Consider the following 15,430-nt stretch of genomic DNA (forward strand, 5'->3'; position numbering starts at 1 on the left):
CCGAGGTCCCGCAGGGATAATGCAGTGTCCAGCTCCAACTCCCTGCGAAGACCCTCGAGGCACTCAGCCCGCCTCAGCGCCCTCCGCATGGAGTTCTCCGCCCTGACCATTGTGAGCCGTTCCTCCTCTGCCCGCTGCCGCTCCGCACCTATCTGCTGGCCCAACCGCTCCCACACGGAAGCCACTCCCATTCCAGGGTTCTCCTGCCCTCCGGCCGATGCCTGCACCCCTGATGTTGATGGCCCCGAGCCATGATGCCTCGCACGTCGAGACTGCCGCTGCCTCCGACGCAACTGCCTGTCCAGCACGACGGCATCCAGGCTGATGGAAACCACCAACGCCGTCGTGCACGTGCCCTGCCCGATGATGCCGTCACATCCTCCATCTGCTGGGGTCCAGTTGCTGGTGTGTCCACCCCTGCTGGACCTCCGACTCCCGACTGTGGCAGGGATGGGATCCCCACTGAGGTGGCTGCATTGGTCGGGGCAGGTCCACAGGGGGCCCTGGTGGCATCTGGGCCGGAAGACGGCATGGAGTACGACTGGCGCATAGCCTCCACAGAGGAGGAGAGGGTCGCCAGAGTGCCCGACACATGTACGAGACCCCCGACCATGACCGCTCCCAACTGGGCCACGTTGGCACAGTGCTCTTCGTGATGACGTGCGTGCTCCCCCCGGGAAGCACGCACCTCATCACGAATGACAGCCGTGCGCAACGCGACACCAATCAGGACCTTCTCCATACGGCCAGGGGTCCCCTCGTCCGCAGGTGGAGGGGAGTCAAATGACATGGACATCCCCCCTACCTGCGGACGGGCCTGGGATGGGGCATCCCTGCTGGTGCATGGTGGTGCAGTCACAGTGTCAGGGAGAGTGACATGCACAGGCACCTCCACGGCGACCTGTGCTGCCTCCTGCCCCTGCCCCTGGACTGCACCACTTGCACCAGCAGGGATGCCCCCACCAGGCCCCATGTGCGGCTCAGTAGCGGCCTCCTCCTCCTCAGTGGAAACCACCAACCTGGATGGCTCCACACCGTCTTCCGCCATTGCAAGCCCCTGTGGGGGCTCACCCACCCTTCCGCTCCAGCCGTGGGGGCATCCCCGCCGCTTAGCTCCACAGCGCCGTCTCCGTCCTCTTCTTCACTTTGCGCTGTGTAGAGGGAGACATAGAACACAAGCATCAGGGTACTGTACAATGGTCCCCTAGACAGGAAGCAATAGCAGATGAGTGGCACTGTCAAAGATCACTTCCATCATGTCCCTCCACAACACATGGGTCAGTGCAGGCAAAACACATGCAGTAACAGGCATGGCGCATGCTATGGACATAAGCAAACATCTCCAAGGGACTCTTGAAGCATACAATGTTGTTTTTGGACTCACATGCATCATGGGTCATGCCTATCACATGCACACACTTGTACGTACTTTCATCCATCTGGACTCGTACACCCCAGACACAGTGGATGCAAGGATAACTAGGCTGCATCAGTGAATCTGAACATTGTCACAGACATGTGTCATGCATCCATGGCATCCACAAGTCACAGACACGCAGGTCAGAAACACAGACATGGACACCATACATGTACATGGCATCAGCACCCATCCCTCACCCACACCCATGTCCAGGAACAGAGACTGGCATGCTCTCATGTGTCCATTCCGCATAGGGCTCCCCATGTTACATTTAAACACATACACCAACCGTGTGCTTCACACATTACTGGTCTCACATGCATGACCATGATGTCCCTGCACACACACACATTCGTACAAGGCCTATGTCACACATACAGGCAAGTATCAGACAACCAGCACGCTGCAACATGCCCTGTCTCACACAGCAATGCTTGGCCACTTACCGCTCGACTCCAGACGGGTCTGCCTCTCAAGGATCTGGGCATGGAGCACTGGGCGTACGCGTTCCAGGACCCTCAGCTGGATGGTACTCATGCTGCCCCGGCCCCCCTCCACGAGGCGCCGGGCCTTTATGAGGGTCCTGGACCTGAAGTCCTCCCAGCGCTTCTTGACTTGCTTGATGTTGCGGGTTGCCACCCCCTCCGTGTTGATGGCAACCACAAAGTCGTCCCAGATCCTGTCCCGTCCTTCCTTGTCGGCGCGTGGTGATCCGAAGAGGGCATCATAATGCCCCAGGATAAGCTCCACCAGGACACCAACTTCCTTCTGACTGAAGCTGGTGGCCTTCTGCCCCTCTGGCTGGGGGTCGCCAGTGGTCTCGGATGGTGTTTGCCCCGACATGGCGACCCCCGAGGCAGGCGTGGGTGGGCAACTGGGTCCTGGGGCTGGGCTGTGGAGCGATGGTATCCCAGTCGGGAGTGTTCTGTTCCAGCAGGGGTGGACACAGCAACTGGACCCCTGCAGATGGCTGATGTGCAGGCACCAAATGGCAGGGCATGGTGGCAGCAGGCAGGCAGGCAGCAGCAGATGGCTCGTGGGAGGTTGCTAGGGGCTCTGGGGGGCAGTAATTCGGCCTTTTGGGCAGGAGCGTGGTCTTCCGTGTGCTTACGCGTGGCCAGCTTGATACTGAGTGATTTGGCACGTGAAAATTCTGCACGTCAGCGTGTGAATCGAGGAAAGGCCCTTAGCGCGTAAGCGCGTCAGCACGCATACGCGATTCCATTGGACCAATGGCCCTTAGCGCGTATGCGTGTCTGTAACGTATCGCGCATGGGCGTTGCTTTTCGTGGGGTGCGGTGCGTGTGTTTTGCAGGCATTGGGGTCCACACGCTATTACTTCACAGCGGGTGGGTGTTGGCTACGCGTTCTTCTACACGCAAGGCAGACGGTGAGTGGTACCCTGCTCCCCCAGGCCCGATCGCGTGTAAAACCACCCGCGAGCCCCTGAAATACACGTACCCCGCTCCCCCAGGCCCGACACCCGCGAGCCCCTGGAATATACGTACCCCGCTCCCCCAGGCCCGATCGCGTGTAAAAACACCCGCGAGCCCCTGAAATACACGCACCCAGGCCAATCGCGTGTGGAACTTCTCGCGCACCTCTGAAATACACGCGCCCAGGCTAATTGCGTGTGAAACTTCTCGCGCACCTCTGAAATACACGCGCCAAGGCCAATCGCGTGTGGAACTTCTCGCGCACCTCTGAAATACAAGCGCCCAAGCCAATCGCGTGTGAAACTTCTCGCGCACCTCTGAAATACACGCGCCCAGGCCAATCGCGTGTGAAACTTCTCGCGCACCCCTGAAATACATGCGCCCAGGCCAATCGCGTGTGGAACTTCTCGCGCACCTCTGAAATACACGCGCCCAGGCCAATCGTGTGTGAAACTTCTCGTGCACCTCTGAAATACATGCGCCCAAGCCAATCGCGTGTGGAACTTCTCGCGCACCTCTGAAATACACGCGCCCAGGCCAATCGCGTGTGGAACTTCTCGCGCACCCCTGAAATACACGCGCCCAGGCCAATCGCGTGTGGAACTTCTCGCGCACCTCTGAAATACACACGGCCAGGCCAATCGCGTGTGGAACTTCTCGCGCACCCCTGAAATACACGCACCCAGGCCAATCGCGTGTGGAACTTCTCGCGCACCTCTGAAATACACACGGCCAGGCCAATCGCGTGTGAAACTTCTCACGCACCCCTGAAATACACGCGCCCAGGCCAATCGCGTGTGGAACTTCTTGCGCACCCCTGAAATACACGCGCACAGGCCAATCGCGTGTGGAACTTCTCGCGCACCCCTGAAATACACGCGCCCAGGCCAATCGCGTGTGACTTCTCACGCACCCCTGAAATACACGCGCCCAGGCCAATCGTGTGTGAGAAACTTCTCGCGCACCTCTGAAATACACGCACACGCTCCCCCAGGCCCGATCGCGTGTGAAACTTCTCGCGCACTTCTGAAATACACGCACATGCTCGCCCAGGCCCGATCACGTGTGAAACTTCTCGTGCACCTCTGAAATACACGCACACGCTCCCCCAGGCCCGATCGCGTGTGAAACTTCTCGCGCACCTCTGAAATACACGCACACGCTCCCCCAGGCCCGATCGCGTGTGAAACTTCTCGCGCACCTCTGAAATACACGCACACGCTCCCCAAGGCCCGATCGCTTGTGAAACTTCTCGCGCACCTCTGAAATACACGCACACGCTCCCCCAGGCCCGATCGCGTGTGAAACTTCTCACGCACCTCTGAAATACACGCACACGCTCCCCCAGGCCCGATCGCGTGTGAAAATTCTCGCGCACCTCTGAAATACACGCACACGCTCCCCCAGGCCCGATCGCGTGTGAAACTTCTCGCGCACCTCTAAAATACACGCACACGCTCCCCCAGGCCCGATCGCGTGTGGAACTTCTCGCGCACCTCTGAAATACACGCACACGCTCCCCCAGGCCCGATCGCGTGTGGAACTTCTCGCGCGTGTAGAATTTTGGTGTACATTTTTTTCCTGCGCAGGGGCGCTACCGCCTGCTTTCGTGTGGCGGACATGTATGGGCCTGTGCGCGTCTTTGGCCGTGCGCTGTTTTTCCCTATTCGATTCCATGAATACGTGTTGTAGGCGAGCATGTGGGCGTTCTGCGCACTTGCCTCCTGTACTTCCCCCGTGACGCCCACATTTTCACGAGTTGTTCCCCATTCTGCGTGTAACGCCCCGTGTTACACCTACTTTTGTTATGTGCGCCGCGCTATGTGCGAATTCGCTGTGGCCTTATCGCACGGCGTTCGATGACCTGTGCGCCAGCGTGCGCCAGCGTGCGCCGCACACTTTTTCAGCGCACATCCCACATTTTGCGCGCGCACAGACTTCAATGAATAGATGTGCGATGTTTTCTGTGCGATAATCGCACTTGCACTGCGATTTTCACTATTTCTCTGCGAATCGCACGTTTTCGCACAAGTGCGCCGTTTTTTCGGCGCACATTAATTCCATGAATCGGCCTGATAATAGTGTCTTTCTTTATGCTCCGATTGTGCGTGTGAAGTCACACGCACGTTTTGTGTTACGTCACGGCTGCTTGTGTCAATATTGATCCTTTTTGGATGAATAACCGGCACAACAAATGTGTTAATAAGTAACACGTACCAATGTGTTTATGAAGCGGAGACTGGATCACTGAACATACAACCAAATTCACTGAATGTGAGGCTAATATAACACCCTAATCACAATTCGGCCCTCACGTTGTTCCTAATTGAGTTGCTGTGTTGCCATTGGCATACATTCCGCTCGGAAATGAGCCAACTAGTTGATTTATAAGTACTGCTCAAACATCTTACTGATGGGCCTGATTCTGTTCATGTTGAAGCGCAACGTGTACTTGTTGCGATTTCTACGTGCGGCTGCAACATCTTACTGGTGTTAGTTTCAATGACTTGACTCACTGTTAATATTAAAGCACGACGTGTGGTGCTTGTTGCGATATGTACATTTCCATGAATTAGTTGGTTACAGTAAGACATAGCTGTGAAATCACAACAATTTCACTCATTAAATTGCACTGATGACAGGTATTGCTGCTTTTGGGCGATAAAAGAAAGTCAGTGTTAAGATTTTGAGGGTAATTCATAGAATTTCGCAGAAAAGTGTCGCAAGCGGCTGGCGCAGAGTGTCCGCGTGCGATTGTCTGCGCCAGGCACGTGCGCTAAAACCGATTTCCGCGCACAGCGTATTCATGGATTTTAGGCTCCCAAACCAGCCGTGGCGCAGAGTATCGCAGCGACCCTGCAGCAGCGCCAGTAACGCCCCCAAGAACGCCCTCGCGCAAGGAAAAGCCATCAAAATCGCTAAATCATCGCAAAGGGCTGCGCTAACCCTGGACCAGTTTACAGGGCTGCCAAACAAGGAACGCAAAGCGGGTAACGTTCATATCAGGGGTACGCGGGAAGTTTTACACGCGATTAGCCAGGGTACGTGTATTACAGGGGTACGCGGGAAGTTTAACACGCGATTGGCCAGGGTACGTGTATTAGAGGGGTACGCGTGAAGTTTTACACGCGATTAGGCAGGGCGCGTGTATTACAGGGGTACGCGGGAATTATCACACGCGATTTGGCTGGGTAGGTGTATTACAGGGGTACGCGTGAAGTTTTACACGCGATTAGCCAGGGCACGTGTATTACAGGGGTACGCAGGAATTATCACACGCGATTTGGCTGGGTAGGTGTATTACAGGGGTACACGGGAAGTTTTACACGCGATTAGGCAGGGCACGTGTATTACAGGGGTACGCGGGAATTATCACACGCGATTTGGCTGGGTAGGTGTATTACAGGGGTACGCGTGAAGTTTTACACGTGATTAGCCAGGGCACGTGTATTACAGGGGTACGCGGGAATTATCACACGCGATTTGGCTGGGTAGGTGTATTACAGGGGTACACGGGAAGTTTTACACGCGATTTGGCTGGGTACGTGTATTACAGGGGTGGGCTGGAATTATCACACGCGATTTGGCCAGGTACGTGTATTACAAGGGTACGCGGGAATTATCACACACGATTTGGCTGGGTACGTGTATTACAGGGGTGCGCGGGAATTATCACACGCGATTTGGCTGGGTACGTGTATTACAGGGGTGCGTGGGAAGTTACACACGCGATTAGGCTGGGTGGGTCCTCACAGGTGTTCCCTGTACACCCTCCACGGCCCCTGCAGGCAGCCCACAAAACAGGGGACTACCCTGCACACCTGCTCATGTCCCCCTGCACCCCCACCCCCCAGCCACCAGGGGCACCCTCCACCAGGCCCCCACCCATGTCTACCACCACCCCCACCCCACAGCCACCAGGGTCACCCTCCACCAGGCCCCCACCCATGTCTACCACCACCCCCACCCCCCAGCCACCAGGGGCACCCTCCACCAGGGCCCCACTCATGTCACCCACCACCCCCACACCCCAGCAGTGCAGGCTCACCCTCCACCAGGCCCCCACTCATGTCTCCCACCACCCCCAAGCCACCAGGGGCACCCTCCACAAGGCCCCCACTCATGTCTCCCACCACCCCCACCCCCCAGCCACCAGGGGCACCCTCCACCAGGCCCCCACTCATGTCTCCCACCACCCCCACACCCCAGCAGTGCAGGGTCACCCTCCACCAGGCCCCCACGCATGTCACCCACCACCCCCACCCCCCAGCCACCAGGGGCACCCTCCACCAGGCCCCCACTCATGTCTACCACCACCCCCACCCCCCAGCCACCAGGGGCACCCTCCACCAGGCCCCCACCCATGTCTACCACCACCCCCAGCCACCAGGGGCACCCTCCACCAGGCCCCCACTCATGTCACCCACCACCCCCACACCCCAGCAGTGCAGGGTCACCCTCCACCAGGCCCCCACTCATGTCACCCACCGCCCCCACCCCCCAACCACCAGGGGCACCCTCCACCAGGCCCCCACTCATGTCTCCCACCACCCCCACACCCCAGCAGTGCAGGCTCACCCTCCACCAGGCCCCCACTCATGTCTCCCACCACCCCCACCCCCCAGCCACCAGGGGCACCCTCCACCAGGCCCCCACTCATGTCTCCCACCACCCCCAAACCCCAGCAGTGCAGGGTCACCCTCCACCAGGCCCCCACTCATGTCTCCCACCACCCCCACCCCCCAGCCACCAGGGGCACCCTCCACCAGGCCCCCACTCATGTCTCCCACCACCCCCACCCCCCAGCAGTGCAGGGTCACCCTCCACCAGGCCCCCACTCATGTCACCCACCACCCCCACCCCCCAGCCACCAGGGGCACCCTCCACCAGGCCCCCACTCATGTCTCCCACCACCCCCACCCCCCAGCCACCAGGGGCACCCTCCACCAGGCCCCCACCCATGTCTACCACCACCCCCACCCCCCAGCCATCAGGGTCACCCTCCACCAGGCCCCCACCCATGTCTACCACCACCCCCACCCCCCAGCCACCAGGGGCACCCTCCACCAGGCCCCCACTCATGTCACCCACCACCCCCACCCCCCAGCCACCAGGGGCACCCTCCACCAGGCCCCCACTCATGTCTCCCACCACCCCCAAACCCCAGCAGTGCAGGGTCACCCTCCACCAGGCCCCCACTCATGTCTCCCACCACCCCCACCCCCCAGCCACCAGGGGCACCCTCCACCAGGCCCCCACTCATGTCTCCCACCACCCCCACACCCCAGCAGTGCAGGGTCACCCTCCACCAGGCCCCCACTCATGTCACCCACCACCCCCACCCCCCAGCCACCAGGGGCACCCTCCACCAGGCCCCCACTCATGTCTCCCACCACCCCCACCCCCCAGCCACCAGGGGCACCCTCCACCAGGCCCCCACCCATGTCTACCACCACCCCCACCCCCCAGCCACCAGGGTCACCCTCCACCAGGCCCCCACCCATGTCTACCACCACCCCCACCCCCCAGCCACCAGGGGCACCCTCCACCAGGCCCCCACTCATGTCACCCACCACCCCCACACCCCAGCAGTGCAGGGTCACCCTCCACCAGGCCCCCACTCATGTCACCCACCACCCCCACCCCCCAGCCACCAGGGGCACCCTCCACCAGGCCCCCACTCATGTCTCCCACCACCCCCACACCCCAGCAGTGCAGGCTCACCCTCCACCAGGCCCCCACTCATGTCTCCCACCACCCCCACCCCCCAGCCACCAGGGGCACCCTCCACCAGGCCCCCACTCATGTCTCCCACCATCCCCAAACCCCAGCAGTGCAGGGTCACCCTCCACCAGGCCCCCACCCATGTCTCCCACCACCCCCACCCCCCAGCCACCAGGGTCAGCCTCCACCAGGCCCCCACTCATGTCTCCCACCACCCCCACACCCCAGCAGTGCAGGCTCACCCTCCACCAGGCCCCCACTCATGTCTCCCACCACCCCCACCCCCATCCACCAGGGGCACCCTCCACCAGGCCCCCACTCATGTCTCCCACCACCCCCACACCCCAGCAGTGCAGGGTCACCCTCCACCAGGCCCCCACTCATGTCACCCACCACCCCCACCCCCCAGCCACCAGGGGCACCCTCCACCAGGCCCCCACTCATGTCTCCCACCACCCCACCCCCCAGCCACCAGTGGCACCCTCCACCAGGCCCCCACCCATGTCTACCACCACCCCCACCCCCCAGCCACCAGGGTCACCCTCCACCAGGCCCCCACCCATGTCTACCACCACCCCCACCCCCCAGCCACCAGGGGCACCCTCCACCAGGCCCCCACTCATGTCACCCACCACCCCCACACCCCAGCAGTGCAGGGTCACCCTCCACCAGGCCCCCACTCATGTCACCCACCACCCCCACCCCCCAGCCACCAGGGGCACCCTCCACCAGGCCCCCACTCATGTCTCCCACCACCCCCACCCCCCAGCCACCAGGGGCACCCTCCACCAGGCCCACACTCATGTCTCCCACCACCCCCACCCCCCAGCCACCAGGGGCACCCTCCACCAGGCCCCCACTCATGTCTCCCACCACCCCCACCCCCCAGCAGTGCAGGGTCACCCTCCACCAGGCCCCCACTCATGTCACCCACCACCCCCACCCCCCAGCCACCAGGGGCACCCTCCACCAGGCCCCCACTCATGTCTCCCACCACCCCCACACCCCAGCAGTGCAGGGTCACCCTCCACCAGGCCCCCACTCATGTCACCCACCACCCCCACCCCCAGCCACCAGGGGCACCCTCCACCAGGCCCCCACTCATGTCTCCCACCACCCCCACCCCCCAGCCACCAGGGGCACCCTCCACCAGGCCCCCACCCATGTCTACCACCACCCCCACACCCCAGCCACCAGGGTCACCCTCCACCAGGCCCCCACCCATGTCTACCACCACCCCCACCCCCAGCCACCAGGGGCACCCTCCACCAGGCCCCCACTCATGTCACCCACCACCCCCACACCCCAGCAGTGCAGGGTCACCCTCCACCAGGCCCCCACTCATGTCACCCACCACCCCCACCCCCCAGCCACCAGGGGCACCCTCCACCAGGCCCCCACTCATGTCTCCCACCACCCCCACACCCCAGCAGTGCAGGCTCACCCTCCACCAGGCCCCCACTCATGTCTCCCACCACCCCCACCCCCCAGCCACCAGGGGCACCCTCCACCAGGCCCCCACTCATGTCTCCCACCACCCCCAAACCCCAGCAGTGCAGGGTCACCCTCCACCAGGCCCCCACCCATGTCTCCCACCACCCCCACCCCCCAGCCACCAGGGTCAGCCTCCACCAGGCCCCCACTCATGTCTCCCACCACCCCCACACCCCAGCAGTGCAGGCTCACCCTCCACCAGGCCCCCACTCATGTCTCCCACCACCCCCACCCCCCAGCCACCAGGGGCACCCTCCACCAGGCCCCCACTCATGTCTCCCACCACCCCCACACCCCAGCAGTGCAGGGTCACCCTCCACCAGGCCCCCACTCATGTCACCCACCACCCCCACCCCCCCAGCCACCAGGGGCACCCTCCACCAGGCCCCCACTCATGACTCCCACCACCCCCACCCCCCAGCCACCAGGGGCACCCTCCACCAGGCCCCCACCCATGTCTACCACCACCCCCACCCCCCAGCCACCAGGGTCACCCTCCACCAGGCCCCCATCCATGTCTACCACCACCCCCGCCCCCCAGCCACCAGGGGCACCCTCCACCAGGCCCCCACTCATGTCACCCACCACCCCCACACCCCAGCAGTGCAGGGTCACCCTCCACCAGGCCCCCACTCATGTCACCCACCACCCCCACCCCCCAGCCACCAGGGGCACCCTCCACCAGGCCCCCACTCATGTCTCCCACCACCCCCAAACCCCAGCAGTGCAGGGTCACCCTCCACCAGGCCCCCACTCATGTCTCCCACCACCCCCACCCCCCAGCCACCAGGGGCACCCTCCACCAGGCCCCCACTCATGTCTCCCACCACCCCCACCCCCCAGCCACCAGGGGCACCCTCCACCAGGCCCCCACTCATGTCTCCCACCACCCCCACCCCCCAGCCACCAGGGTCAGCCTCCACCAGGCCCCCACTCATGTCACCCACCACCCCCACACCCCAGCAGTGCCGGGTCACCCTCCACCAGGCCCCCACTCATGTCACCCACCACCCCCACCCCCCAGCCACCAGGGGCACCCTCCACCAGGCCCCCACTCATGTCACCCACCACCCCCACACCCCAGCAGTGCAGGGTCACCCTCCACCAGGCCCCCACTCATGTCACCCACCACCCCCACCCCCCAGCCACCAGGGTCACCCTCCACCAGGCCCCCACTCATGTCCCCTATCACCCCCACCCCCCAGCAGTGCAGGGGCAGCAGGCAGTCAGGCAGCAGCAGGTGGGAGCGTGCTCGGGCTCTGGGGGGCAGTAGTTCGGCCTTCCGGGCAGGAGCGTGGTATTCCGTGTGCGTACGCGTGGCCAGCTTGGTACGGAGTGATTTTGCACGTGGAAATCCTGCACGTCAGCGTGAAAACTGAGGAAAGGCCCTCAGCGCGTAAGCGCGTCTGTGACGTGACCCGCACAGGTGTTTCCCACACAGCACGTGATGACAGAGCACACGTGGAAAGACTGCACGTCAGAGTGTAATCGCGTGTGATTGGTGGAAATGGCCCTACACGCAGAAGTGACAATGCGTGTGATTGGTGGAAATGGCCCTACACGCAGAAGTGACAAAGCGTGTGATTGGTGGAAATGGCCCTACATGCAGAAGTGACAAAGCGTGTAATTGGTGGAAATGGCCCTACACGCAGAAGTGACAAAGCATGTAATAGGTGGGAATGGCCCTAGCGCGTACACGCCGCGTAAGTGACGCTGGACGTGTGGGCCTGTATAAAAGGTACGTGTAGAACACGTTTTCCTTGTACGTGCTTTTCGTGGAGAGCGAGTGGGTGAATTCTGTACTTCTTGTCGTTTCACACGCGATTTACTTCACAGCGTTTCTAGTTCGTATTCACTGTTACCTCTGACAGCTTTTTCTCTTTTTTCTCTTTTACTGGTTTACCTGGGCCTGTTCCCTCAAACAGTGTTCCCTTCTACTGTTGTCCTGTCTCCTCAGACAGCGGACAAATCTTCTTTTGGCGGGGGTGTTGCCAAGCAAACGTGCTCCTTTTACACGCTCGTTTACCAGGCAGACGGTGAGTCACGCACGTATCTAACATCTGTGCTTGCCCCGTGTGTAGCCTACCCCTTCAGAGGTCATTCTAGGCTGCGTGTGACACGCATACGTTCATTCTTGTGTTTCTGGGTGCCACAGCGTAGTGCAGGTTTTTCTTTCTGCACACGTGGTCTAGGAGGGGTTGCGTGCACGTCATCTCCCTTTTTTGGGCCTCCTGTGCGTTGTGTGACCCGTCATCTTTCCCCAGGGGTTACATTCAGCCTTGCTAGAGCACTAGGGTACAATTACCATCTGGTACCCAACCCCTTTGACCCCCAATTGCCCAGGACAATAGTCTACATCCACTCCCATACGCACATTAACATCAGTGCCATGGCTGGGAGGCGAGGATTCCGTAAGGGTGGCAAAGGTGGAAGAGCCACAAGTGGTGGCCGTGGTGGATCCGGTAGGGGACGTGGTCGTAACTTGCAGGGTGAGCCTGTCCCCCCATGTGTGGAGGACCAGTCACGGGCACCCATAACCCCCCCCCTTCCCCCCCTCCCATTGAGGCTGATGTGGCTGACACCATCCATGCTCAGCCCTTGTTGGACCAGCCCATTGTGGCACCAGACCTGACTGACTCCATGGCTGACTTCCAGGTCAGCAGGGCTACGACACGTGCGCTGGTGCACGTTGATGCCATCATGCCACGTGGATCTGGGGCAGCAAGGTCATCTGCTGCACCAAGGAGGCAGGGCGGAGAGGCTGCAGGGGCAGATGCGGCTCCATCCACCCCAGCCCTCACACACCCAGCCAGGACAGTGTCGGTCCTAGTCCATGCTGCTGACATTCCCCCTGACACCATCACACTAGAGCCAATGCCTGCATCAACTCCCATGCTGAGTGTGCAATCCCACACTCCTGATACAGAGTCCACCAGGGCTCCTGCCCCTAGTGGCCAGAGCGGCGCAGGACACTCAGGATCACCACCACCTTCCAAGCGGAAGAGGAAGAGTGCTCGTCCGGCACAGGCTATTGCCCCAGACACGGCTACACAGTCCGGCCCGTCCAGGAAGCCCAGCTTCACGGATGACGAACTGAATGCACTTGTCGAGTATGTGTCCGGACATGACAACGAGATGGTCATTGTTGCAGGATCCAAGACCACACCTGCACAACGCCAGGCACACTGGCAGACCGTTGCGGACATCGTAAGTGCCCTTGGAATCGTGAGGCGCACAGCCAATGATTGCTATAAGCGCTGGAATGACCTAAAGCGCAGGGCAAAGAGTAAGCTGGCCTCAAGTCATGCCGCAACTCTAGTGACTGGAGGTGGGTCTCCAGTAGTAGACATTGAACTCACTCCACATGAGTCAGTTGCTGGGACCTACGTCACGGAGGAACAGATCCAAGGCGTGGGAGATCTGGCTGATTACGAGGCATTGTCCGGTGAGTGCACATGCATGTGTGTGTCATCCATGTGCATGGTGTGTGTGTGAGGGCTTCTGTTCGGGTGCCAGGTGAGAGTGTGTGCGCCTGAGTCGTATGGGTCAGCCATGTGCTTCATGCAATCCTTCCTGCGCAGCTGCATTTGGCCATAGCAGTATCCCTTCTGCCAACAGTAGACATCTAGCACAACTGCACGCCAGTTGCCCTTGAAGTGTCACCTTGCCACAACATATTTGCTTCTTTTTCACTGTTCATTCAGTCAGTTTGTTTGCATTCCACCACTTTCACTAGGCATGTCGCTGTCCACTAGTCACATGTCTGACATGGGTATGGTAAAGTGGAGTGACTTTGTTACCTGGATATCATTTGTACACACATGTCCCTGTGCAATTTGACCATTTCAGACTGGCAGCTCCAGGTGAAAAATCTGACCTGTTAGAATTAGAAAAGCAATTACATGCGGGAACTGGACTGAATGAATAGGTGCTGCCCTCCTCTCCATCTTCACTCAATAGCAATGGTACATGCCATCTGTGTGATGGCATGTGTGTTTCACCTGCCAATCACAGGCCAATGTGTGATGCCACTGCCAGGCAGCATGCAGAAAATGTGTTCATCTTCCATCTTGGTGTCATCAGTGTGTGCCATTTGCCTGCACTTCATACGCAGTGAGGGTGCATGCATGGGAGGGTTTTAGTCATGTGGGACATGTGTCAATCAAGTACTGGTTCTCTTGCTTCTCAGCCCTCAATGTGTGCCATGGTGCTAATGCCTGTTTCCATTTCTTTGTTTTCATGTCTTTGCAGGGGAAGACGCACCTGATACTGCTGGGGTTGTGGAGATGGTGCAGACCCAGGAGGGGTCCGAGGGCCGACCAACCACCAGTGAGGGACGTGGTGTGGTGGTGGGGGAGAACCCACAAGTGCTGCAGGTCGTGCTCTCAAGGGGGGTCTCTGGCTGCACCTCCCCCGAGCTGTACTCAGGTGTTGATTCGGATGAGACCTACGTGCCGTCGCAGGTGAGTGTTCCAGGGAGGGATACTGTTCTGTCTCACCCACCTGCACCAGGGTCAGAACCCTCCATGGGGATGTCAGTGTTGGCAGCTACGCCTTCGGTGGTTACGGATGCAGGGTCACACTCCGCGACATCTGATCCTGTTCCTGGGCCAGCAGATCAGAGGGGGAATGCAGTCCTGCAGCCTCAGGCAGTGCCGGCACAGCAAGGCGCAGTTCGCCTTGCCCCAGACAGGTGTGGTGCCCGCCGACGTGGTGGCCGTAAGCCACCCGGCAATACCGCATGGGAGCAATCCATTTACGGTATGGCTACCCAACAGGCTGCATCATCCGAGATGATGGCTCAGGCCATGGATAGGGTGGCCACTTCCATTGTCCCCCCAGAAAGGCTGATGGAGCGACTAGAGCAGGCAACCGACTCCATCTGCCAGTCACACAGGGAGGACATGTTGGGGTCCAACAGGGACAGGCGGGCGGCACTGGCGACTCTGCAGGAGGCCATCTCCATTGAGTCCCAGGGCCACAGGGAAGCCCTGAGGCAGGAGCTCCTTCACCTCAGGACGACTCTTGTTGAGCTTGAGGCTTCAACACACCAAAGGACAGAACAGCAGCTGGAGCGTCTCACCCGTACGCTCTCAGCTGAGATGCAGGCAACGAGGGCGGAGGTCCGGGCATCCCGTGAGTTGTTGCATGGGGACCTCCGCACACTCATCCTCCAGAACCAGACCTACCACACCCGCATGCTTGCAGCCATGGAGGAGCAGACTAGGGCCTTGCGTGGGCTGCCTCCCATAGTGCAACCACCTCCGGATGCAGCTGCACAGGGTGATAATAGCGACAGCAGTGATACTCCCACAATAGGGTAGCCGTGTGGGCCATGAGCCCATGGAGGTGTTTT

This window comes from Ambystoma mexicanum, chromosome 1p (genome assembly GCF_040938575.1).
Source record: "Ambystoma mexicanum isolate Mex_15411 chromosome 1p, UKY_AmexF1_1, whole genome shotgun sequence".
Lineage (NCBI taxonomy): Eukaryota > Metazoa > Chordata > Amphibia > Caudata > Ambystomatidae > Ambystoma > Ambystoma mexicanum.